Genomic DNA, 24,063 nt, shown 5'->3' with positions numbered 1-24,063 from the left:
TACTGGCACAGTCACCAAAAACGGAGATGCTTAGGTGGGAGCTGGGCACCAAGACCTCAGCTCTGGAGGTTAGTCCCTGGGAACGGGCTGGGGAGGGCAGTGCGGAGACTGCTTGGGGAACTAGGAACTGGTCCATCGGGGTGGCAGGGAAGAGACTGCCCTGGGGGTATAGGAAGCAGTCTATCCGATTAGCAGGGCAGAGACTGCCTGGGAGTCTAGAAAGCGGAGCAGAGTGGGTGGAGGGAGCAATACGCCAAGGGTTGGGAAGTGGTAGGCCACATCAGAGGGAACCTGGCAGAAGACCTGGATCTGCAAGAGAGACAAGGTGCCAGTGTTGGGGAGGGTAGAGGAGAAGGAGTGGGCTGCCGTAGAATACTCCCTACACCACAGCAAAGCTCACTGGCCTGCCAGCTATCAGAAAGCTGCGCTTCCCAGTGGATCCCCCCTCCCCCTACCCCATGCTTGCGCACTGGCCCTGAGACTTTCTGCCATCCTGGAGGGCTGGCCTCACCATTTGCAGGAAGCAACCACCGCTAGGGCTTTCCCTGCCCTGGCCTGCCTGCCCTCTGGAGGGGCTACACCCCCACAGAGCAGCACCTGGCACCACCAGTCCCCTGGATAAGGATGGTAGCCCAGAAAAGCTAGAACAAGCTCGGCCTGGCCATGCAATATCTGCCTCCATCCTGAGGCAGTCCTGCCAATTCAGCTGCCCTAGGGAAGAGCCCTTGGGTTCTTAGCGGCCCAGCTAGCTGCTCCCACCATGGGAGGTGCTGCACTCCTGTGGAACAGCTGCCCAGCACTGCCAGCTCCCTGCAAGAGCCCCACAGTCCAAAAACACCAGAGCAAGCTCTACCTGGCCACATGAAATCTGCTTCCATCTCAGTGCAGACCTCCCAGTCCTGTCTGCCCTCAGGAAGTCCTCCTTTGCTTCAGAGAGACACTGTCAGCCCCGCCCTCCCTCAGGAAAAGCCATGCTGCATCAAAGAAGACCAACCTACAACGCCAGCCCTCGGGAAACATTCCATAGCAGTGCCAAGGCAAACCCTGCCCGGCCACAGGGAGTACAGCTCCACCAAGAAAAGAAAACAACAAGCAAGATGAAGAAGCTGAGAAACAACCCCCAGATAAACCAACAAGAGAACTCACCTAAAGCAGTCAACAATGAAACAGACCTCTGCAGTCTGACAGACACTGAGTTCAAAAGGGAAATAGTGAAAATACTGAAGAAATTAAGAGAATATATGAACAGTAATGCAGATACCCTCATAAAGAAACTAGAAAATATAAGGAGGAGCCAAGAAAAATTAGAAAATTCATTGGCAGAGATACAAACTGAACTAAGGGCAGTAAAAACCAGAATGAATAATGCAGAAGAACGAATTAGTGATGTAGAAGATAGAATAATGGAAATCACCCAATCAGGACAGCAGACAGAAAACCAAATGAAAAAGAATGAAAGCAATATAAGAGATATATGGGATAATATAAAGCAGGCCAATCTATGCATAATAGGAATTCCAGAAGGAGTAAAAAAGATAAGGGAATGGAAAACATATTTGAAGAAATTATCACTGGAAACTTCCCAAATCTAAAGGATACTGATATCAAGATACAGGAAGCACAGAGGGCCCCAAACAAGTTGAACACAAATAGACCCACACCAAGACACATTATAATAAAAATGGCAAAAGTTAGTGATAAAGAGAGGACCCTAAAGGCAGCAAGAGAAAAGCAGAATGTTACCTACAAGGGAACCCCCATAAGGCTATCAGCTGATTTCTCTACAGAAACACTACAGGCCAGGAGGGAATGGCAAGAGATATTTAAAGTGCTAAAAGGAAAAAAATATGCAGCCTAGAATACTCTATCCAGCAAGAATGTCATTTAAAATAGGAGGGGAAATAAAATTTTTTTCCAACAAGCAAAAGCTAAAAGAATACAGCAATACAAAACCCAGGCTTAAAGAAATATTGAAAGGGTTTCTCTAAACCAAAAAGAAAGGAAGGAAAAGGAGGGGGAAAAAAAGAGGAAGAACTAGGGTGATTGAGAAAACCACAATCAGAGAGCAATCACTCAAATAAGCCAGCATACAGATTTAATCATGAACATGCTTCAAACAAAATAAAATTAAAAATAAAAAAAGAGTCATCAAAAATCACAAAGTGTGGGCAAGGGAAGTAAGGAAATAGACTCTTTAAAAATTTTTTTTTTGTTTCTTTTCTTAATTTTGGTATAGTAATGAAGTGTTTGAACCTACAGGACCATCAGGCTAAAACACACAATTACAGGAAGGGGTTAGCATACTTAAAAAACAGGGCAACCACAAACCAAAACCAAACATTGCATTCGCAAAAAAATGATAAAAAAAAGACAAAACACTCAAGCATAAAATAATCGGAGACCATCCAACCAAAAAAAGAAAGGAAGAATGGAGAACCATAGAATCAACTGGAACATGAGGTTTAAAATGGCAATAAATAATCATCTATCAATTATCACCTTACATGTCAGTGGACTGAATGCTCCAATCCAAAAACTCAGAGTGGCTGAGTGGATAAAAAGCAAAAACCTTCAATCTGCTGCCTACAAGAAACTCACCTTGGGACAAAGGTCACATATAGATTGAAAGTGAAGGGGTGGGAAAAAATATTTCATGCCCATAGACATGACAGTACAACTCCACCAAGAAAAAGAAAACAACAAGCAAGATGAAGAAGCTGAGAAACAACCCCCAGATAAACCAACAAGAGAACTCACCTAAAGCAGTCAACAATGAAACAGACCTCTGCAGTCTGGCAGACACTGAGTTCAAAAGGGAAATAGTGAAAATACTGAAGAAATTAAGAGAATATATGAACAGTAATGCAGATACCCTCATAAAGAATACTCATATCAGACAATACTCATATCAGACAAAGTAGACTTTAAAGCAAAAGACATAAAGAAAGACAAAGAAGGACACTATTTAATGATTAAGGGATCCATCCAAGAAGAGGATATTACTATCGTCAACATATATGCCCCAAATATAGGAGCACCCAGATACATACAACAAATATTAACAGATATAAAGGGAGAAATTGATGGGAATACAATCATAGTAGGAGACTTTAATACCCCACTCACACCAATGGACAGATCCTCTAGACAGAAAACCAATAAAGCAACAGAGATCCTAAAAGAAACAATAGAAAAGTTACACTTAATTGATATCTTCAGGACACTACATCCAAAAATATCAGAATACACATTTTTCTCAAGTGCTCATGGAACATTCTTGAGAATCAACCACGTATTGGGACACAAAGCTAACCTCAACAAATTTAGGAGCATAGAAATTATTTCAAGCATCTTCTCTGACCATGATGGTCTGAAACTAGAAATCAACCACAGGAAAAGAAATGAGAAAAAACCTACTACATGGAGACTAAACAACATGCTACTAAAAAACCAATGGGTCAATGTGGAAATCAAGAAGGAAATTAAAAAATACCTTGAGACAAATGATAATGAAGACACAACCTCTCAAAATCTATGGGATGCCACAAAAGCAATGCTCAGAGGCAAATTCATAGCAATTTAAGAAGAAAGATCCCAAATTGACAACTTAACCCTCCACCTAAATGAATTAGAAAAAGAAGAATAAAAAAGACCTAAGGTCAGCAGAAGGAAGGAAATTATAAAGATCAAAAAGGAAATCAATAAAATAGAGACTCAAAAAATAATAGAGAAAATTAATAAAACCAAGAGCTGGTTCTTTGAAAAGGTAAACAAAATGGACAAACCCCTGGCTAGATTCACTAAGAAGAGGAGAGAAAGAACCCAAATAAACAAAATTAGAAATGAAAAGTGAGAAATCACAACGGATACTGCAGAAATACAGAAAACCATAAGAGAATACTATGAACAACTATATGCCAACACATTTGACAATCTGGAAGAAATGGACAATTTTCTAGAATCTTACAGCCTGCCAAAACTGAATCAAGTAGAAACAGACCAACTGAACAGACCGATCACTAGAAATGAAATTGAAGAAGTCATAAACACACACCCTACAAATAAAAGTCCAGGACCAGATGGCTTCACAGGTGAATTCTACCAAACATACAAAGAGGAACTTAAACCCATCCTCCTTAAACTTTTTCAAAAGGTTGAAGAAGAAAGAACCCTCCCAAAGACATTCTATGGTGCCACCATCACCCTAATTCCAAAGCCAGACAATGATACCACCAAAAAAGAAAACTATCGGCCAATATCATTGATGAATATAGATGCAAAAATTCTCAACAAAACCTTAGCCATCCGAATCCAACAACATAGCAAAAAGATCATTCACCATGACCAGGTAGGGTTCATCCCAGGTTCACAAGGATGGTTCAACATACGCAAATCAATCAACGTCATACACCACATTAACAAAAGAAAAGTCAAAAACTATATGATCATCTCAATAGACGCAGAAAAAGTATTTGACAAAGTCCAACATCCACTCATGATCAAAACTCGTATCAAAGTGGGGATAGAGGGAAAATTCCTGAACATAATCAAAGCCATGTATGACAAACCCACAGCAAATATAATACTCAATGGGGAAAAACTGAAAGCCTTCCCACTAAAATCTGGAACAAGACAGGGATGCCCACTCTCACCACTGCTATTCAACATAGTATTGGAAGTTCTAGCCACAGCAATTGGACAAACACAAGAAATAAAAGGCATCCAAATAGGAAGAGAAGAGATAAAACTGTCACCATATGCAGACGACATGATACTCTACACAGAAAAACCCTAAGGACTCAACCCCAAAACTACTTGAACTGATCAACAAATTCAGCAAAGTAGCAGGATATAAGATTAACATTCAGGAATCAGTCACATTTCTGTATACCAACAATGAAATATTAGAAAAGGAATACAAAAATATAATACCTTTTAAAATTGCACCTCACAAAATCAAATACCTCTGAATACACCTGACCAAGGAGGTAAGGGACTTGTATGCTGAGAACTATAAAACTTTAATCAAAGAAATCAAAGAAGATGTAAAGAAATGGAAAGATATTCCATGTTCATGGATTGGAAAAATTAATATTGTAAAAACGGCCATACTACCCAAAGCAATCTACAGATTTAATGCAATCCCTATCAAATGACCCATGACATTTTTCACAGAACAACAAAAAACAATCCAAACATTTATATGGAACAACAAAAGACCCAGGATTGCCAAAGCAATCCTGAGAAACAAAAACCAAACAGGGGGCATAACTCTCCCAGACTTCAAGCAATATTACAAAGCCAGAGTCATCAAAAGAGTGTGGCACTAGTATCAAAACAGACAGACCAATGGAACAGAATAGAGAACCCAGAAATAAATCCTGACACCTATGGTCAATTAATCTTTGACAAAGGAGGCAGGAACATGAAATGGGAAAAAGACAGTCTTTTCAGCAAGCATTGCTGGGAAACCTGGACAGCTGCATGCAAAACAGTGAAATTAGAACACACCCTCACACCATGCACCAAAATAAACTCAAAATGGCTGAAAGACTTAAATATAAGACAGAACACCATCAAACTCCTAGAAGAGAACATAGGCAAAACACTCTCTGACATCAACATCAGGAATATTTTCTCAGGTCAGTCTCCCAAAGCAACAGAAATGAAAGCAAAAATAAATCAATGGGACCTAATCAAATTGAAAAGCTTTTGCACAGCAAAGGAAATCAAAAAGAAAACAAAAAGACAACTTACAGAATGGGAGAAAATAGTTTCAAATGATGCAACCGACAAGGGCTTAATCTCTAGAATATAGAAGCAACTTACAAAACTCAACAGCAAAAAAGCCAGTCAATCAATGGAGAAAATGGGCAAAAGACCTGAATAGACTGTTTTCCAAGGAAGATATACAGATGGCCAACAAGCACATGAAAAAATGCTTAACATTGCTGATCATAAGAGAAATGCAAATCACAACTACCATGAGATACCACCTCACACCAGTCAGAATGGCCATCATTCATAAGTCCACAAATAACAAGTTCTGGAGGGGCTGTGGAGAAAAGGGAACCCTCCTGCACTGTTGGTGGGAATGTAAACTGGTACAGCCACTATGCAGAACAGTTTGGAAATACCTTAGAAATCTATACATAGAACTTCCATATGACCCCACAATCCCACTCTTGGCATCTATCCGGACAAAACTCTACTTAAAAGAGACACATGCACCCGCATGTTCATTGCAGCACTATTCGCAATAGCCAAGACATTGAAACAACCCAAATGTCCATTGACAGATGATTGGATTAGGAAGAGTGGTATATATACACAATGGAATACTACTCAGCTATAAAAAGAATGAAATAATGCCATGTGCAGCAATATGGATGGAACTAGAGAATCTCATACTGAGTGAAATGAGCCAGAAAAACAAAGACAAATACCATATGATATCACTTATAACTGGAATCTAATATAAGGCAGAAATGGACCTTTCCACAGAAAAGAAAATCATGGACTTGAAGAATAGACTTGTGGCTGCCCGGGTGGAGAGGGAGGGAGTGGGAAGGTTCGGGAGCTTGGGGTTATTGGATACAACTTGGAATGGATTTACAAGCAGATCCTGCTGAGTAGCATCGAGAACTATGTCTATATACCTATATTGCAACAGAACAAAGGGTGGGGAAAAAATGTATACATGTAAGAGTAACTTGGTCCCCATGCTGTACAGCAGAAAAAAAATTGAAATAATAGAATAAGAAAAAAAAATAGAAAGGATAGTGTATTTGCAGAGAGAGAGAGAGAAAGCAAGAAGAAGGAGGAAGAGGAGGGAAAGGGGGAGGAGGAGAAGGAGAAGAAGGAGAAGAGGGAGGGCAGGGAGGGGAAAGGGGAAGAGGAAGGGGCAGGAGAGGGGAAGGAAGAATTGAGGAGAGAAAAATGGGGGGTGGGGGTAGAATGGAAAAAAGGAGAGAGACAGGCAAAGGAGAAGAAACTGGAAGAGACAGGGAGAAAGGAGAGAGGAAAGCTCACATCTTAAAGACATATTGAGGTTAAAAGCATATGTGGAGAAATATAGAGAACTTAAGTGTAGAATTGAGTGAGGGTTAACACATATAGACCTGTGTAAATAATTCCAGTAAGGATATAGAACATGTCTTTTACCTCAGTGAGTCTCCTTACTCATCTTCCAGTCAAATCTGTTCCACCCTCCATACAAATCTGGTGATTTCTGTCACTAGAGATTAGTTTTGACTTTTCCTGAGCTTCACACAAATAGAATCATATAGTATTTTCTCTTTGGTATGTGGCTTTTACTGTTTCATGTAAACTTTGTGAGATTTGTCCATAGTGCTGAGTTTGATTCTACATTATGAGTATACAACATTAGTTTATCCATGAAATTTGTCTTCCCATTTTGTTTTATTCTATTTGATTTCTCATTTTGTATTCTGATTATCATAATTTCATTTTTTGAACTGAACATATATGGGTCACAATATGAGGGACCAGGTCATTTTAAAGTGAATAATAATTGATATGCAGTCATCTTGGAAACTTCATCTGTATCCATTATTATCATTTCCTTACTATCAAATTTTAACCAAAGCTAATTTCCTATGAAGTTCCCAAATCTACTTAATAGACTATTTCACATTTACAGAGGACTCTACAGTTTATAAAGCATTTTTCATATGCAGTGTTTTCTTTTACCTTGATCAACATTGATAGCTTATAGGTATCAGATTTTGAAATGGAGAGTCAGATATATGGACTTTCTGTTCCCTTCCCTCCAAATTCTAATTTGGTGATGTGTTACTCCATTGGATCTCTCTAGGATTGTTATGGAAATTTCTGATTCTCTATGTGTCCATAGGAACCTGGTTAGAATTTCAATGCAGCCAACCAACCCTACAGCCCTGCTAATCATGCCTATTATCTGGAATACGTGGATTTTATATGTGTGTTTGTGTGTGTGTGTATATATATATATATATATGGAATTGTGTGTGTGTGTGTGTGTGTGTGTGTGTGTATATGGAATATGTGAATGTGTGTGTGTGTATCTGCTTCCAAATCTGCTTCCATTTCTTGGCTGTTATAAATAATTCTGCCATGAACATTGGTGTGCATGCATACTTTATAGAGTTCATCTTTTTTTGGCGGGGGTATAGACCTAGGAATGGAATTGCTGGATCATATGGTAGTTCTATTTTTAGTTTCTTGAGCAATCTCCCTACTGTTGTCCATAGTCTTGCATGAATTTACATTCCCAACAGCAGTGTTCAAGGGTTCCCTTTTATCCACCTCCTTACTATTTGTTGTTCGTAGACTTTTTGATGATGTCCATTCTGATAGGTGTGAGGTGATACCTCATTGTGGTTTTGAGTTGCACTTGCCCATTGGCCATCTAGATGATTTCTTTAGAAAAATGTCTATTTAGATCTTTTGCCCATTTTTAGAGTTGTTAGGTTTTTGATTTTAAATTGAATGAATTGTTTCTAAAAAAATACTATCAACTGTAGTTTAATAAAGGTAAATTAAAAATTGAAAGTAAGGAATGTTTAAAATCTGTTCTAAAAAAAGAAGGATATGGCTGCTTCAAATCAATATATTTTCAATCCAATTTAGTTCTGAAATAACTTAAGGAAAAAAGAGATTTTGTATAAGTGTCCTTTGCATTACTGAAGAACTATTCACATCTTGTTCAGGGAACCAGCCAATAAAGGAACTTCTAGAGCAAAAAATGTACTTAAACCAGTGGATGTCTGGAGAAGTGATGACCTGTAGAAAAGTTACTATTTTATGTTGAGAGGTCTTTGACTTTCATTTTAAAACTATTTTTGCTTTTGAACAATTAAATCAAATCTGGTGCTGATTCCGGGAAAAGAGAGTTGCTTCCAAAGAGAAGACATGCCTTGTACATTTTGATTGTCTTGGTAAGAGAAGCATATTGAAAAGTTAAAAAAAAAAAATTTAGCAAAGAAAATATTTCTTCATGATTCTAAATAGCTTCATTTTTAATCAAGTATATTTGTGGATATAGCATTTATTTAACAGTTATTTAGATTTTGTCAGTAAATAATGAACTTTGGGCTTGTAGCTCTTTTAAGTCTCTGTGACTTTTTGGAAAGTAAATCCTCATTCTTTTTTAAAATAAATTTATATATGTATGTATGTATTATATATGTCATGTATATAAAATACAAGTATGCTAAAAATGTTAAGTAAAATTTTCATGCTGCATCGTCTGTGTGTGTGTGTGTGTGATGTTTCTGTTTATTTGCAGACAACACATTTTATCAAAGATGCCTAGTGTTTTTGTTTAAACCATGCAATTATTCTACTGAAGTAAAATAGGCAAATACTGTGCCCATTTTACAGATATAAAAAGGTAATCCTACAATATAAAATGGCTAGAAAGAGGTGAGGCTGGAATTAAAATTCAGCCCCTCTGAGAGATTTTTTTGGTATTCTCCCTTATACACGTGTTTTTGTTTATCTCTTTCAGCTTTTGGTATAGCCACCCAAAGACAGCTCCAGGCACAAAGGCAAGAGCAGAAAGGGTCTGCAAAGGGCATAATGAGAGATCTGGGTAAATGGTAATTTTATTAAGATCAGAGAGCTAGAAAGCTGGCTGAAAAACTGTATTATAAAAATTGAAAAAAACTTGATGGGAAATCAATGTTCATCCAGAATAAACTTTATTGAGCAATTACTTAAATTTCAAATAAGTTAATTTGTGTTGCAGCAGCTTTGCAATTGTTTTCTAAAGAGCTTAGCTCTATAATGTTCGAACTACACGTTCGGTTTTCAGAGAGGATTGTGTGCAGTGCTTTAGAGTACAACCCTGGTCAGCATTTTAGTGACAGCTTGAAAGGACTTTAGCTTCAAGAAGCTTCTTTGAGGTCAGCTAGGCCCTCTCCTGGGATCAAATCCTGATCTATGGTCAGGATAACCCAGTCTTCTCTTGAAATGAGATTTTGAACAGGAATTAACTGTGGTCTCTTTTTCTTCTCTTTAAAACTGCATTATCATCCTTCTGTTACAGAAAACATCACAAAAGAAGAACTTGAGAGAGAGCTGTATCACTTAAGACATTATAGCAGATAAGAGATAAAATAAGATGCTGGGGTTTTCTCACAGTCCCCTCCCAACACCATTGCTTCTCACTTCCAAGTGAGTTTTAGGATAACAATGGCTTGGTTTTAATGTTCATGAATAAAAGATGGGGCCTGTGAGTAAGAGTCTGAATTTGGAAGGCAATAAAGAAATATATCAGGAGAGAAAAGGAAATTGGGACTGAACTGGAAGTGGAATAGAAAAAAAGCAATCCTTCTTCTGTATCGCCCCGAGTAATGTGGTCCTAGTCAAATGCATCACAGCTTGAGTCAAGTTTGAGCAGTGTCCGGGCTACAGCAAGAAATGAGCCTATCCATTAAGGGCCTCATGGATTCCTCTAAGTCAGTTGGAGAAGTTGAGTGTGTGTGTGTGTGTGCGCGCGTGCGCACACACACGCACAATTTATATGTTTAGTTGCGTTTTTTTTTTTTTTTTTTGCTCTGTGAAGGAGAAATTGAAATTATTTAAATATCAAAGTTCTCTGAGCCTCAAAGACCATGCTAGATGGAGAGATAGCTGCTTACCCAAGTTACCATGGTTAGGGAATGCTAGGGTAGAAAATTTTGTCTTAAGTCTGAGGAAATGTACCCTATCCTATTTCACTGTGAAAATGGTCATTTTTAAATATCTTCAAGTTAAAAACTTTGTCTTGTATCGGAACCATAACATCTTATTTGAAAACATTTTAAATCAAATTCACATGATTTTTAAAGAAGTATTGCTCAGCCATATTTCCCTTTCAACCACCTTAAACCAGATTAACAGAAATGAGAAATAATATAAAGAGCATCCTTTAGAGAATGAATAGGGCCTGTAAATCTCTTGATCCCCTTCCCTGCTCACAGTTTAATTATCCAGTGGTGGGCATCTGACTTAGAACCTCCATTCAGAGCTTTTATCCACCTAATCAAGAAGTTATTTTGTCAGTTTTCTCTTGTTATGGAAATTGTGAGATTTGAAAATTAATTTTGTCACTCGCAATCTGAATCCTGACTAATACATTTATCTATCTGGGGAGTATTTAAAGGCTTACAGTCTCAATGATCTCAAACATCTTTCAATGATGTCCAAAATTCATCATTCCTACTGAAGAATAATAGTAATAATAATAATGTTAATAATAATAATAGATACTTCACTACATGAAACCTTAAAGGATCCTATGAAAACAGATATTTTCCAGAAGAACTGCACATCCAACATCTAACCTCTGTGATCGTTTTAACTCTAATTATCTTTCTGTTATCTAGTCATCAACTTAGGTTCTTGATTCAAAGCTCAGGTTAGTTTTGAAGGAAAAGAACAGCCAGAAACTAAGATCATAGGAGTTAGGAATAATATATTTTTGGTTTGAAGATGCCCAGAGTGTGTATGGTTATGGGGAGTTAACCTCTATAAAATGGGTATAAATAAAACTATGCTCTGAGGGTTATATGAAGATTAATTTGGATTAATGCAGTTTAAGGTATTGAATATGGTGGCTAAATTCTTATTTTATGATCAGCAAATGTTAGCTATTGTTAATATAACAAAACATTAAAATATTAAACAATTGAATATGTTTTTGATTTATAAACTACTTCAAAATCTTCAAATATCTCATGGCTGTTAAATTTTTATTATGTAGGTTTATATAAAACTCAGAGATTTGCAAGTCTAAAAGTTATTTTTAAAGTGCTTTTGCTTATAATTTTTTTTTCTTTTTTTTTTTTTTTTTTTGCTTTACCCGTGGCACATGGAAGTTCCCAGGTTAGGGGTCGATTTGGAGCTATAGCTGCTGGCCTACACCACAGCCACAGCAACCGGGGATCCAAGCCATGTCTGCAACCCACACCACAGCTTACAGCAATGCCAGATCCTTAACCCACTGAACACGGCCAGGAATCGAACCCACAACCTCATGATTCCTAGTCGGATTCATTTTTGCTACGCCATGGCGGGAACTCCCTGGACAGCTTTTGAGATGATGTTATTCTCCATTGATGAAGATATTACCATTTTTTTTCAGTAGACAACTTCTGATCATCTTTTTTAATTTCCAGAGAATCTGGGAAGAGCTATTTAGCTATATAGCTACAACATCTAAAGAAGACCAATCTTAGAGGAAAAGATATAATGAATATATAATTGATTTTTTAAAAAAACTTAATAATTTTTTTTAATCTTACATAGGTGAACAAAAGCCTTGGAAAAGGCAATTATATCTTGATATCACTCTTAGCCCTGCAAGGGCTGACAGGTAGAGCTTATTCTCAGGTTTTTGGGTGGAGTCACAAGCAAAAGATAACTCTAAGAATTGCTGTCTTAATTAGACATTGCATCATGTCTAAAAGTTACTTTAATTTTCTTAATCCCAAAGAAGAGAGTAAAATGCCTTTTCAAGTCTATCACATGTCCTCACATAGAGCTGTTGGTAAAGCAATTAAATGCGCAAATGACAGAAATGATAGATACTGCTTCCATTATTGCTATTTTATGCAAACAGAGTATGTGTTTTCTCAAGATTAGATTTTTATGACATGAATTTTTTTTTGTCATAATACAAAAATGTTATTTGTCAAAGAAGTTATATTTGTTTTTGGCTGTTTTAGAAATCTCAGAGGAAAAATTCCCAGGCTCCATTTTACTTTTAAGAAGTATATAAACATGAAGAATAATTTTTTTTTTCAAAATAGGTTTTGTTTTGACTTAGAAAGCCTTAGACTTCCATAAAGCATTATAATATTTGGAATAAACTTATAAAATATTTTAGGATATTGGTATTTATCTTTTTTTCATTATTCTAGGCAAAAAGTTATAAGGAAAGTCTGAGGATATGTTTCTTCCATTTTGTCTGTATTGTTTCCAGTTTTACAAGTTGCCTTGATGCAGAAGTCTGGGGAAATGCTTCAGGTCCTGTGCACAGTGCTTAAGGCTGGAAGAGATGGTCCAAATGAACCGTATAATCCTGTCATTTTTCAAATGGGAAACTGAGGTGCAGGGAGATGAAGGCACCTGTCAAGGTCATACGACCAGCTAGTGTCAGAGTTGTGATCCAGGCAGACTCACTTTCCATTTAGCCATTTTCTCAGTAATGTCCCAGGATCCTTTTTATTTCATCCTTGTCTTGCTTCCATTCCATTCCTTCCAGCTGGCCCCTGATCTTGATCAGGCTAATGTTTTGGCCTCAGCCCTGCTGCTTGGTTATAGAGACTAAGGGGGGTTCCCCACCTCAAGTCTGGGCATCCTCTGAGTGGTTTTGACCTGGACATACCACTCCAGAAGTTGTATTTGCTGACCACCTTGAGGACTCCCTCTCCATCTTTTGGTTTGACTGCTACGGCTGCTGCTGTCCTGCTCCCACCACCACAATTTATTCATTTACTACTTTCTGTCAGGCATTATGTTTAGCACTTTCTAAAAACAAGCCCATGCACTCCCCACTACAGCTTTGTTTTGTTTTGTTTTGTTTTGTTTTTTGTTTGGCTGCCTGGCAGCATATGGAGTTCCTGGGCCAGGGAGCAGCTGTGGCAATGGCAGATCCTCAACCCACTGTGCCCGGGATCAAACCTTGCCTCCCAGTGTTCCCAAGATGCCACAGATCGATCGCATTGCACCACAGCAGCATCTCCCCCACTACAGCGCTTTAAGGGGCATATTTTACCACCTTCCAGTTGAGTAAATCAAAGTTCAGAGAGGTTAAATCATGTCCCCATCAACTTACGGTGCTAAGTGTAAGCCAAGATTAAAATCCAGGATGTCCAAATCCTATTCTCTTTCCATAAGACCTCTCAGTCCCAATATGAATTTCTGAAAGCTCAGATTTTAGTGACAAATTATTGCAACTTGCACTGTTTAGGGCAATCTAGTCTCCATTAATCTGCTCTGTAAAATATCTTTAATTATGTGTCAATGTGTGAGGCTTTTCTCTTTAGGCTTGTCCAGGGCCTGGGCATCCCTCGTTTATGTTCTTAGGACTCTGTGTTTGATAGTCTGTCTGCCCTGTTATGCTTTCCAGATGTGGGAATGGGAACAGTCAAATGTCTTTCTGTTGGCTGAATCAGTTACTTCTTTTGGCTCAAACAGTAATTTCCTGATTGAAACTCCAGCTGAAAACAGACCCTCCAAATGGCAAGATCATATGTTTGATGTAACACCGTCAAATATTTCTGTCTTCTTCTCTACTCCCACTTCTGCTTCTCAAGGGACAAATAAATTCCCTTTGAAATCATTTCACATCCCCTATCATGGTCAGAAGGGGTCAGTGGTAGCCTTTGTTCCAACGGCTGCCCGAGGACATTTGTCCTCTTGTTAGCTAAAGCAGGTTGCACCTGCCTACTTTGCTCACCATTTTGGAGCAACTTTTTAGATATAAAGGTACTTAGAAGGCTCTCATGTCACAGTCCTGCATTACGTATTTTCTAGTAGGATACTTCCCTGCAAGAATGGAAAAGGAGGAAAAAACCGTCATTGAATGCTTACTGTGTGCATAGAAATATGCTAAAAGTTTTCACATCTGTTACCCCCATTGATCCCCACAATAAATGCATGAAGTATGAAAATTTTTTTGCATTTTAGAGAACAATTAAATCACTGATTCGAGATCACACAGCTAGAAATGGGTACAGTTGGCATTTGAATCTAGGTGAGACTGACTGTATATTATCAGGCTTCATCTGAATATTCTAGAGTCCTGGGGCCCAGACCTCCCTAGTCCTATCCATAATTATCTCACCCTGTGTGGGCTGGACAGGAATCCTGGCTTCAGAAATTCTAATAAGAATATTCACTAAGCTTTGAAAATGTTACCTCTGTTTAACGAAGAGTGATGATTTTTTTGACTACATAGAGCTTGAATTAGAAATATGTAGCTCCCCATGGTTTCTGTTTTCCCTACCCCACTCCATGGCTGGGCAGTTTTTCTGTGAAGAGGGATGCTCCTTGCTACAGCGTGCCCCGGTAGGTATGGGAGGCTGACACTCTTTCTCCTTTGACAAAGAGCCAGTAGATTCTTCCACCTGATGATTTGATGAAAAACCAAGGTAAAACCTTTTGTTTTTGGGTTGAGTCCCAAGGGAAAAAAAATCCAGCTGACTAGTAGCTAATTCTTCTTTCTCTGAAATGCTAGCTCCAAACCTGACTTGAAAAGAGAGGGGGATTTTTTTTTAATTTAATTTTTTTATTAAATAATATTGTGCCAATTTCTGCACTGTAGTAAAGTGACTCAGTTATACATATATAAACATTTTAAAAAATATTATTTTCCATCATAATCTATCCCAGGTACTTGGATGTACTTCCCTGTGTTATACAGTAGAACCTTGTTGTTTATCCATTCTAAATGTAAGAGTCTGCATCTACTAACCCCGAATTCTCAGTCCATCCCACTCCCTCCCCACTCCCCCTTGGCAACCACAAGTCTGTTCTTTCTGTCTGTGAATCTGTTTCTGTTTTGTGGATAGGTTCATTTGTGCCATATTTTAGATTCCACATATAAGTGATATCATATGGCATTTGTCTTTCTCTGACTTATTTTACTTACTATGATAATCTCTAGTTGTATCCATGTTACTGTGAATTGCATTATCCCCTTGTTTTGTTTGTTTGTTTATTTGTTTTAGTCTGAGTAGTATTCTAGAAAGAGAATTTAATTCAAACCATTGTGCTCACTAGTCTCTCTCTTTCTCTTTTTCCCTCCCTACCCTCTCCTGCTTTTACGAAACAAATAAATGAGGTGTTGGGAATTCTTTAGCAGTGCTAAGTAAGCATTTCTCAGCCCTGATATATTATTTACTCTTAGTTCTTTTCATGAACATTTTAGGCCAAAGCACTTCCTAGAAGCTCTTCTTTCACAAGACCCCTCATCCGTCTCTCCTATAAAACCCTTAAATACAGTTTTAAAGCTCAAGGTTACTGTATCTTAGATTTCTTTTTCTCTCATTGGCAGCATTAGAGCACCTCTCCACCTCCAGTTTGGTGTACCTTCTTACATATGAAAACATTCTTGAACTACCCATTTAAATTTGGAAATTCCCATTTTGGAGTCCTACTCATCTTATGCTAACTTCTGGTGCAATTACCTTAGTAAGTATCCTATTCATCTTCATTATAAGATTTCTAAGCACTATATTCCCTCATCTTTGTTTTGTTTATCCAGCAGCATCTGTCAGCGATGTTGCTGACAGTGGCTATTTAAGAAAACAGTGAAAAGAATTACTGAGTTACTGTTTGGTCCCATGTGTTAGCAATGGAAAATCAATATTTATTGTTCAGAAAATAATGACCGAAGCATGTCCTTTGTCTAATATGTGATTGTCTCTTTTCAATTTCATGATACATTAAATTGAATCATATTTAATTGCTGTATTTGCAGCTCAAAAACTGACACAAAAATGTTGACAATTTCATATAATTCAAATTGTCATTATTAAAATATTTTTCAATAGGCATTTGTATAACTTTCAGACACTGAGCAGAGATTAATTTTTCAGATACCAAAAAGTTTTTTATGTACAGAATCTAATTTGTGAACATCCAAATCATTGTACCTGAACAGTCTTTTTTCTTTTCATTTTTTTCCAAATAAGCTCTATCTCTTTCTAGTGATAAAGTCAATTATTCCTTAAAATTTTAAAAGCATATGGAATTTTATGTGAATAGAAACACTTTTTTTTTTTTTTTCTGAAGAGCTTCAAAATCAGTGATCTTTATTTTGGTTTTGTCTTTATTAAAAACTATTTAGGGTAATTGGAAGGAATGGATTTGTTGCCATTCAGTTATGTTTTTTCTCCTTTTTTCCTACAAGAGAGATTTATTTGGGGAAAATATATGGATATTGGGGTTTTATTCCTATCCAGTTTGACAAGCAGTCTCTTTTAGCAATCTTAAACTTGACATATCAAAATTGAACCACTGATCTGCTCCTCCTTAAAACCTTCTTTATCTCAACTAATAGCAACTTCATTTTTCCAGGTGATGGAGCCAAAAAGCAAGGAGTCATTACTGGACTGAATCCTCTGTTGTTGACATTCCACATCCCATCAATCAGAAATTCCCCTCTGACTCAATCTTCACTTCCACTTGCCTCACCCTGGCTTGGTCCACCAACATTGTTTTTTTTGTTTGTTTGTTTTTTTGTTTTGTCTTTTTGCCATTTCTTGGGCCAATGCCGCAGCATATGGAGGTTCTCAGGCTAGGGGTCAAATCAGAGCTGTAGCCCCCGGCCTACGCCAGAGCCACAGCAACACGGGATCTGTGCCGCATCTGTGACCCACACCACAGCTCATGGCAATGCTGGATCCTTAACCCACTGAGCAAGGCCAGGGATCAAACCTGTAACCTCATGGTTCCTAGTTGGATTTGTTAACCGCTGAACCACGACGGGAACTCCAGTCCACCATCATTTCTTATCTGCGTTTTTGTGATGACCTCCAATAGAATCTCCTTGCTAATATTCTCACTGATTTCTCTTCTCAAGATACAGTGAAAGTAATGCTTTTAAAACACGAGTCAGATCATGTTACTCTTTTTGCTCAAAACCTTACAATGGCTCTGCATTTCACTCAGAGTGGAAGCCAGAGGCTTACAGAATCATCCACCTCCTACCTCTACAGCCGTCTCTGACTTCTCTTCTTTGATTCTGTTTCAGCCACTCACTCAACCTCCTAATGATCACTTGCTAGACACTCTTCGACAGAAGGCAAAAATCCAAACAAGTTCCCCAGACAGAAGCGAATGCTTAGTTAATATTTGTTGAATTAAATTGGATTGAAGTTAGTTTCAACTGCTAACTATTATGATGAGATTTAGTTGTTGAGAATGCCAGTCTTCTTTTGCTTGAATTATTTCATAGCTTCTTCCGATACACAAGTTCCCTCCCTCTTTCAAACTTCTTTTCTTTTCTAGATAATAATGTGGGCTTGGAAGTGTTTTGAAAGATAAATAAGCTTTGGAAAAGCTTAAATATTTTAATGATTAGAATTACAGATAAGCATGTTCATTGGAGAATTGGCCAATCTAGGAAGACTTTTTGATTCTATAAAATGATTTGGTATAGATCAAATTAGAGATTTATAAGGATGGTTTTCTTAACGCTTATCTCCAGGCAGGTGGTCCTGCCTAATTTAAATTTACTGGAGAGTATAAATGATAGGTTATTAGATAAATGCATGTTTATGAATTAATTTAAAAATCAAAAATGCAAGTTTTGATTTTTAAATTAATTCATAAACATGATAATAGTGGCAAGTAGCCTGAATATTAAGAGCTTTATTTTTGAGCATTGATAAATAAATTTGAACAACTTCTATGAAAAATTGTGAAAGGTTTATTGTTTTTTTGAGTGAAATTTCATGGCAATAGCAAGTAATTTCAAGAAGAATTGTAGAGCACAACAGTATATGGACTTCTCTGATGGCTGATGTAAAAATCTATTTTTATTTTTGCATATAAGTTGACGGACTTCATGTGGGAAGGTAACTTTCTTGGTATATGCAGTTAGTGTTTCCAGGGGAAATGTGAGTAATGCACAGAAACAAATTGTGTTTAAAGGTTTTCTATTGTTGGCCAATTATTTGTTCATATCAACTATGCTTTAATAACTAGTGTATTTTCCAATTAAGGTGCACATTGAATTTTTGATTAAGAATTTTCATTTACAGACTAAAAAGCTTTTTAAAATAGGATCTCTGTAAGGCTTGAACAAGGTTTCTTTCTTTTTTTTTTCAAATTGAAGTTTATTTGACATACAACGTTCTATTAGTTTCTTGTGTATAGTGAGGTGTATTAGCATTTGTATATGTTTTGAAATGATCACCATAATAAGTATATTTGCTATCAGTTACTACACAAAGTTAATACAATATTATTGGCTACATTCCCCATGCTGTACATTACATCCTCATAACTTATTTGTTTTGTACCGGGAGCATGTATCTCTTGATCCCTTTTACCTAATTGTCCCCTTCCAACCACTTTTATATGATGTATTTCACTTAGGATAATATCTTCAAGGTCTGTCTATGTCATAAGTGGCAAGATTGTTTTCTTTTCTATGGCTGAGTAATAGTATATTGTATAAATGTATCACATTTTCTTTATTGATTTATCCATCAATGGACACTTAGGTTGTTTTTATTTTTGCTGTTATAAATAATGCTGCAATGAATATTGGGGAGCATATATCTTTTTAGTCTTTTTGTTTTCTTTAGAGTGATACCCAAAAGTGGAGTTGCTGTATCATATGGTAGTTAATATTTTTAATTTTTTGAGGAAACTTCATGCTGTTTTACTTAGTGGCTGCACCAATATACATTCCTACCAGCAGTGCACAAACTTTCCCTTTTCTCCACATCCTTCCCTGTAGATTCCCTTTATTTAAGCAGAAGGCAAAGGCACAATTTAGTGAAAGCAATTCTGTGAGTGGCTAAGAAGGTAAGATAGGGTGATTTCAAAGCAACAGAGGAGTCAACTGAAAGAGATAAATGGACAAAGCTACAAAAATTTGAGCAACAAAATAAAGAAAATAATGTTTAATTATAACCCAAAGTATAAAGGGCAGATCTATGAGTTCATACTGATATAATCAAATAATTTAATAAAAACAAGTGGGAGAAAACAGACAAATCTCTCAAACGGAAGTTTTATAAAATTGTTGAAAGTACACCACCCTAAATGAGGCGGAATACAATTCTCCGTTCCTTAAGTATAGTTGCACTTAATGACTTTCTTCCAAAGAATACAGAATTTAAAAGAGCAGTGGCTAACTTTACAGTACAGAAGAATAATAAACACTGTTTTAGCCAGATGATTACTATCAACATCAGCAGACATAAATCAGTTTTACAGTATGTACCCTTGATATGATGTGATGAAATTCACACTTTACCTCTGACCTCCCCCCCCAAGCCCACAGCTCTGCCTGAACATGAGAAAAACATCAGAAAAAATGCCATATGGGAAATATCTGTTATATCTGCTCAATTTTGTAAATCTAAACCTGTTTTAAAAGCTAAAGTTTATTTAAGACTTCATTAAGAATGTACATAAAATGTTAATTAAAAGATTATCATCTATATCCTTATAATCTTTTCTTATTTAATATGTTTATTTTTCACTCTGCTCTGCAAGTATTATATTGATAATTATAATGCTTCCAAATTCAAATACTATGTGTAATTATCCAGTGAACATTTTCATGGATAAAACTTTTTCTGTTAGGATTACTTCATAAAGGTATTTCCCTAGAAATACAATTATCAAATCAATAGGTTATGGTCTTTTTCTTTTGAAAGATGAATGTAGAATACTTAGGCATGATCTGATAGTGTTTAAATCTTAGATGATATAATTGAGTGTTCATATGTGGACAAAATAAAAACATTTTTTTGTAAAATATATTTCAGAATGCTTTCATAAACATAATTAAAATGTATCCCAGCATATCTAATAATACATATAATCCCTTGTAGATGAGTTTTGTATTCTCCAGCTGTCTGTGAGATTAGAATGTGTGCCAGACAGCTAAAGAATGAGTGCTGCTTTTTGTGTTTCTTAGGAATTATAGATGGGAAGGATTAATCCATCTCTGAATTCATTATATCATTGATATTTCCACCAGTTTTATAATGTCCACTATAGATTCTTCCAAGGTTTGATAAAAAAGTCACTGTCCTTTGATGAGCAGTGAGAGTGTCAACTAAGACTACTAATCTATTGTTTAATCTTAACATCTTTAACTAAGGTTTCTAGTAAGAAGCAAAAAAATTAAGAATGAGTCTGAAAGTGAAATTGAAGCTCTTTAACCCCATGTTTTCCAACTTTCAGCATTTCTTTGAGGTTCTTTGGAGCTCTGCAAATATTTTATTTGATTCTTAAAAATACAGCTGAAGCAAATTAAATTATAGTAAGAAATAAAAGCAGCATATGAGTCTACATATACTAATTTCAAATATGACACATTAGTGATCATTATCAAGTTAATCTGAGTTGTCAATGTTTTCACATTTTTGTGGCATCCCAAGAAAAACAGTTCTATAGTCTTCTATGGAAATATTTTTGAGTATCTTATAAACATGATGTTGATTGAAGAGCATGTAACTATTATTTTTTCATTTGGTGTTAGAGTTTTTACTCACCTGTGGTAAATGTGAGTAATATACCACTAGAGGCCATGTATGCCAAACCCAATTAAGTAGCAGAAAGTGTAGATCTAATAGTGAAATGTGTTACTCACTGTCACTTTAGTGCTTACTCTTACACTGGGTGCTGTTTTGCATTTCTGGCTCAGTTGAGTAGATTTCTCTCAGCTTTCATGGATTGTTTGTTTTTCAGAAACATCACTTATAAATATTTATATGTGAATCAGTATTTTCTTCCTAGTGCTGGATACCGTATGAAGATTATTATTACAGTAATACTTTGGATGCTGAAACAGACATACATTTGTACCCCTAAGCATTATGGCAGCCTAATTGCCTATTCAGTTTCTACCTCTGATCCTTCTTTCTTTAGTGAACTGAATTCAGGGCAACTGAATATTTTTCAATAGAGACACTCAATCAGCTGAAAAATACTTAAGTTTCCCAATGAGGGGGACCTGCTAGGAATTTTTAGGGGAGTCTGGCTTTCTGAATGCAACATTCTTTTGTGTTCTTTGGCACTTCTTACTTTTCCATGCCTGGAATGTGCACATGAGGAGACATCTTGCATCATGGCCATAAGTCATAAAACCACACCCTAAGGACAGTGAGTAGAAACATTAAAGGCACCCAGGACACCAGCGACATCATGAAATTACTCCACCAGTTTTTTGCCCACCTCCTACCTTCTTGTTAAATGAAAAAATCAACTATTATTCAGGAAAGCCAAATAATTAATTTGCTTGAGTTTTTGTTACATGTTAATTACTTAAAACTGTGAAAATTGTTGATCGAGTCCAGCCTCTTCATTTTGTACAAACAACTGAGCCTTACTTTCCTTTTTCACTTTGTAAAATCTTATCTAACTTGATTCTTCTTCATGGTGCTATATATATATATATATAAAATATCTGTATGCCACACTAGAGTGCAAGTTCCCTGAGGATAAAGACTAAATCTTTCTTGTCTATTGCTATCTTCCTTGTAGCCAGTATAGGAAAACAGCGTGTTCATTGAATAAATGAATAAATCAGTGAGCTCTTACAGGGGTCCAGTGACTAGATTAAGCAAATATAAAACTGATATTAAATTGAATCACCTGATAACCATCTCAGTAATGCATCATTATACTACTTGATTATTTGGGGGCTTTATTTTTTGTGTCTTTTTAGGGCTGCACCTGATGCATATGGACGTTCCCAGGCGAGGGGTCAAATCAGAGCTACAGCTGCTGGCATACGCCACAGCCACAGCAACACCAGATCTGAGCCATGTCTGCAGCCTACCCACAGCTCATGGCAATGCTGGATCCTTAACCCACTGAGGCCAGGGATAGAACCTGTGTCCTCATGGATACTAGTCAGATTTTTTTGCACTACCTATGACGAGAACTTCTGGGGGCTCTTTTAAGTCCTTGGGTAGCAATAATAAGTATATACACACATTGCAATACTATCAAACTCTTATAGCATCACTTCTTCAGTCTTGCCCCTTATGTGATACCATTTTTGCCGCTTTCCCTGAATTGCCATGACAGAAGCCTTCCCTTAAAGGGCTCTAGACATGATCACTTTCTTGGAAAATCGCAAGACCCTTAGCATATTAAAGATTCTGTAAGAATCTTTAATGTAATGTAATATAATGTAATGCACTATAATGAAAAAACAATTAACTCTACCTTAACACTTTCCAAATTTATTTTCTCTCTGAATATCCTGCCTATCTTCATTCTGTGACTAGCCACTACTAAAATCCCAAAGGATCAATGTGGTACTTTGAAAAAGTGTGGGTCTTGACCACTAGAGTCATAGTCGAATATTTTATCTTCTTTATTATCCTCAAAATTTTTCTTATGATAAAAGCTGTTATGAGCATTGGTGTCTGATGATAAAAACCCCACTCTCTACAAGTATTCTCTTTCTGGGCTAACTCTTCCAGCTGTGAGGTTCATGCTGGTCAGTTCAATATATGAATTTCTAGATCACATCCTCCTGCTGGCTTTTACAGTCCTAAAAATGCAGCCTGTTCTGCTTTTACACAAAGCTGATGGCCATCATCATCATCATCATCACCATCTTCTTCTGATATTAAAGTTACAGCTACATTATTATTTTTAAACCAGTCATGTTTTTCTTTTAAACATGGCCTTCATAAAATTATTGTAAATGATGCTTACTGATAGACACTCACACATATTTTTTCCTCTAATAGCCATATGTATTCTTCAAAAAAGTAAAATATTCCTAAGCTAGCTTTCCCCATGGCAGCCTGAAGAGTGAGGTACAATGGCCTCTTCTGATCCCCTAGTAAAGAAGAAAAGCATCAAAAGCACATCATCTGACTGAAGGAGCACATTGTTGACTGAGTTATTTTTAAGTTAACAGGTTTTGGAGTTCCCATTGTGGCACAGTGAAAGCGAATCCAACTAGGAACCATGAGGTTGAGGGTTAGATCCCTGACCTCACTCAGGGGGTTAAAGTTTCTGCCCAGACACTGCTCCGATCTAGTGTTGCTGTGGCTGTGGCATAGTCTGGCAGCTGTAGCTATGATTTGACCCCTATCCTGGGAACCTCCATATGCTGTGGGTGTGGCCCTAAAAAGCAAAATAAAATAAAATAAATAAAAATTTTAGAAAAGTTAACGGGTTTTAGGAAGTAGATAGTCAATGTGTCTTAGAAGAACTTAGGTGGATTTGTTTTGAAAGTCAGTAATGACTTGTCAGAGACTATTGTTGATCTTTAGATGACCATTTAGGCAAAAATACAGAGGGATTCATTTTTCAGAATATCTTTCAAAGGTTGTGATTTACTCATACACATTGAGT

General features: G+C 36.9%; 1 protein-coding gene across 1 annotated transcript in view; it reads left to right on the top strand.

The window, feature by feature from the left end:
* LOC110261071 (uncharacterized) overlaps positions 1 to 20,180 on the top strand; it is an 856,894-nt gene extending 836,714 nt beyond the window's left edge. Inside the window, exons 23-24 of the mRNA XM_084969796.1 lie at positions 16,049 to 16,185; positions 17,074 to 20,180. The gene's annotated coding sequence lies outside the window, so the exon portion shown is untranslated. The remainder of the gene's footprint in view (positions 1 to 16,048; positions 16,186 to 17,073) is intronic.
* The last annotated feature ends 3,883 nt before the right edge of the window (positions 20,181 to 24,063 follow it).

This window comes from Sus scrofa, chromosome 1 (assembly GCF_054392235.1).
Source record: "Sus scrofa isolate SSC_HxYL_T2T_F1_AM1 chromosome 1, Sscrofa_HxYL_maternal_Yorkshire_Landrace_v2.0, whole genome shotgun sequence".
Lineage (NCBI taxonomy): Eukaryota > Metazoa > Chordata > Mammalia > Artiodactyla > Suidae > Sus > Sus scrofa.
The sequence above is the reverse complement of the archived record's forward strand: the minus strand, read 5'-3'. Positions and strand labels throughout refer to the sequence as shown.